This window comes from Sinohyriopsis cumingii, unplaced genomic scaffold (genome assembly GCF_028554795.1).
Source record: "Sinohyriopsis cumingii isolate HCF-2022 unplaced genomic scaffold, ASM2855479v2 utg000160l, whole genome shotgun sequence".
Taxonomy (NCBI): Eukaryota; Metazoa; Mollusca; class Bivalvia; order Unionida; family Unionidae; genus Sinohyriopsis; species Sinohyriopsis cumingii.
The window spans coordinates 10,952,351-10,956,032 of record NW_028315873.1 but is presented as its reverse complement, the minus strand read 5'-3'; the positions used below and the strand labels follow the sequence as shown (position 1 = coordinate 10,956,032).

Sequence of the window (3,682 nt, the reverse complement as noted above, 5' to 3'; positions counted from 1 at the left end):
AACTTGTAATCTGCCATCTTTAAAACAATTTTGTACACCGGGCACTCCAACAGCATTAACACTGAAGATGGTAACCAACATGCTTCAACATATTTTCAGACCAGACTTCTGTTATGGCCATTGCAATTGCCATCATGAAATTTTGTTATGGCAGCTTCTCCTAGATAACTCGTACTGAGATTGTGCTGACTTATTATAATGTATTTATTCCTAAGTAATGTCTAATTTGTTTAAATCAAAATGATGCCAATGTGGCGTCAACAGTCGCTGGCTTGACAATGTTGTTATTGGTGAAGAATATCAGTGATGCTTTAAACACTTGGGTGCTAAAAGGAACAGTGTTATCTTGAAGTGCTGAGCATTATTTTGCAACAGTAGCATGTCAGATCCTTACAGAGTGATTTGTTTCAAACATTATCGAGCTCGAAATAATAAATATTTGTATATTATTTCAAAGCAATTAAATTATCATTTAATGTCTCATTGATCTTCTTGTATTTTAACATCTAGTTTCCACAACTCAAACGGGTCGAGTATCTTAATTTTTGTTCAGTGCACTGAAGATTCGGTGGTGTCTTTAGTGTACTGTTCTATAATTCGAATACCGTCTCCGTAAATAACAATTCCATGATTGGACGAGGTCCAGTTGTTGGGGCACTTTAAATTCAGTTCTTGTTCACATCGTTCCTCCGTTGTGATTGATTGTCGTACAAATATTGATTGTATTCAGCATCATCTAAGTCTATAGTGCCTTCAACATGATATTTTTCAGCATCTGCCAGTGGACTGTCAATGGGATCATTCATGAGCCCTGCTGTTTACATCCTTATCAGAGATAATCTGACTGTACGTACTCTATGCCTTGTCCATGCATTTAACCAAATGTTCAGCTTCTCGTTAATTTTTGAAAGGAACAAATGATGAAAAGCAAAAATATGTACATCATTCATGATGTCAAACGTCTCCTCATCTTCGATGAAATGGAAGAGATCATAATAATAACTTAGAACCCTTTCATATGCATATCTCCATAAACGCTCAATGCGCTGGTCATGCGTACTTTTGACTGTAATCATGCTATCACAATTTGGTCCACCGGCTCTAATCATGTAGTCAGCTAGTTTAGTGTTTTCCATGCCTTGGTCAGACCTGACCCTTAACGGTAGTCCAAATCCGTGCACACGCCTTAAAAACCAGTTTATGAGAGTTTCAGCTTTGGCTTTATCTGTGCATTCAAGCAAGGCGATGAAGCGACTGAAGCCATCAAATGCCTCCAACAGTGACAAAATGCCATCTAATCAACTTATGCCCTAAATGATTAGGTCCAGCTACGTTAACAACTCTGCGATGCAGTCGTCTTCTACTTCTGCTTTGGATGCCAGTTTCATCGAAACGATGTAAAATGTCTCTAAGTTGTGATCTTGGTACCAGTTTTAAATGGATATTACAATGTTCACTCTGCAAATACCAAAACTATTGACAAAGATAGTATGAGTAATGCAAGAAAGGACAGTGATATTTCTTTAAATATCTAACATGTTGGAAAAATGTGTTGTGGGACAAAAATTACCAACAACTAATCATTTATGTGTTCTCGATAGAATTAAAATTTTAGTCAATGACTAGTTACGGGTTAGTGGTGATTGTTAATTGGTCAAATCAACATATATGTGCATCATTCTTCCCTTTAATTCGGGTGGTGTGAGAAAAGTTTTCAAATACATTTGCAGTGTTCTATTATTAATTATAATTCCCACTCCTGATTTAGGGTTGATATAAAAAATTTGTGTTACAAAAGGAGCGCTCAATTGGTATTCCACAAAATTTATTACTTTCTGTTGGATATTGTGCATTTTTTGTATACAAAATGATATCGTATGTTTTAGTTAACTTAATTAGGTGTTTGGATTTTATTAAATCTAGTCTATTGACAGTAACTTAATTCTGTCTTGTTTTTCCATTTCGAATCGAAAATGGTTGTCTTCTATATTTATGTTTGTTTTTCTGGTTTGTAATATTTAAAGTAAAGTTTAATTTTACATTGTACCTGGTTCTTTGTCATTGTTATTGTTGGGGAATGTGTTTTCGAATTATGTTTTGATTGCATCGAAGTCAGCTTTCTTCTGGTTCCTTCAAATGTGGGGTTTGCCTTATCCGGTACATCGGGGATATTTTGTTTTTGGGGGCTTGATGGGGGAGTTTAGTTGTCCAGTTTGCTCTTTGATGTATATGTGTGATTCGTTTCTTCTGTATGTTGTGTTTGGTGGTTTTGTATTGCTTGTGGTTTTGCATTATTGTTGTCTGCCATTGGAGGTGTCAGTTGGGGCTTGCTTTTCATTTCTTTAAGCATTGTTTTATTGTTGTTGTGTTTAGTGTGCCTGTTATATTTGTTTGCTGCTTTTGTTGTGGTTGACCTTTGGTATTGTCATTTCGTTTGGGAGAGTATTCTTTTCTTTAGTTTTTTTTTTTAAATGCCTTTTCCAGTTTTTTTGAAGTTGCGTCCAAAGTTGTGTCTGTTTCCATGTTACTAGTGGGTGACGGGTTTGTTCTTGCAGTGGTGTGTCTATTCGAAATGATTGAAGGTATTAATTCTTGTGATGTTTGCGGTGTTTGTGGTGTTTATTATTCTCGAGTAGGTATTTATGTTGTTCGTATTGATATTGCTAGTGATGGGGCTGCGGCAGCAGCTTGAGCATTTTGGATTTATTTTGGTTGGCCTGGTTCTGTGTCTAAATTTTTTTCTTGTTGCTGATTTTGGTTTTTGGATGGTTTTTGAATTTTCATTTATCATGACCTATTGTACCACAACTGCTTCATGGACTCGTTATGTAGCAAATATAGTACCAGGTTTGCACCGGCAGACCATAGATTTTGCAAAATTATGGTACCTTTGGAGCGTCATTAATGTCAATCTTACCAGCGCATAAACCCGGCATTGCTTTGTAAGTGTCTCACCTGACACTATGTACTTTAATCCCCTCATCTTTTGGAAACCCTCCTAGAAAATTTATAGGGGGATTTCCATTGGAAATTTGGAGCGATAGATTTCGCATATTTCCTAACTATTAGCTTTGTTATGGAGGGGTCACCCTAGACACCTTGTCGCAAACATGATATTCCCATCTGCGAGTAAAAACTCCTTTTCTTAGGATAGAGGAGGTACATCCACCTTCCTAGGTGATAGAAGGTGTCTATGTTGTGTGTGTGTATGTCTTTTACCGCTAGAGCGGCAAGGATTGTGATGGTGTTTGGTCTGTTATGGACCAGGATTTTTGACATGTCGATGACCTGGGCCCAAGGGTCTCTGAATGTCTTAAAAAACTTTCCTTCCTTAACGTCTTCTTCTTCCGTTTTGAAGCATTGCTTCAAGAAAGCGTCTCCATTTATGGATTTTTTTGCATATTCAGTAGCCATTTTGGCTTGGCGCAGATAAGCGCAGGGTAGCTCTTAAATTACCGTTATTAATGAATCAATGAACAAAAACCTTATCTACAGCAATTTATGTTTCATGCTGATGATTATTTGTAACTTGATTTGTTGCATGCGTGAATACTGATAGACAAGACGATACCTTTTGTTGTCATTCACATAATCTAATTTGTATTCCTTGTTGTATTCAAGCAAACAGAATCAGTAGACCGCTCACTGACAAGACGTTACGTAATGTAATGTAAAGATTGTG

The 3,682-nt window shown here is 36.7% G+C and overlaps 1 pseudogene; it reads right to left on the bottom strand.

The window, feature by feature from the left end:
* Positions 1-665: 665 nt before the first annotated feature.
* LOC149774771 (uncharacterized) lies at positions 666-3,414 on the bottom strand (annotated as a pseudogene).
* Between the last annotated feature and the right edge of the window lie 268 nt (positions 3,415-3,682).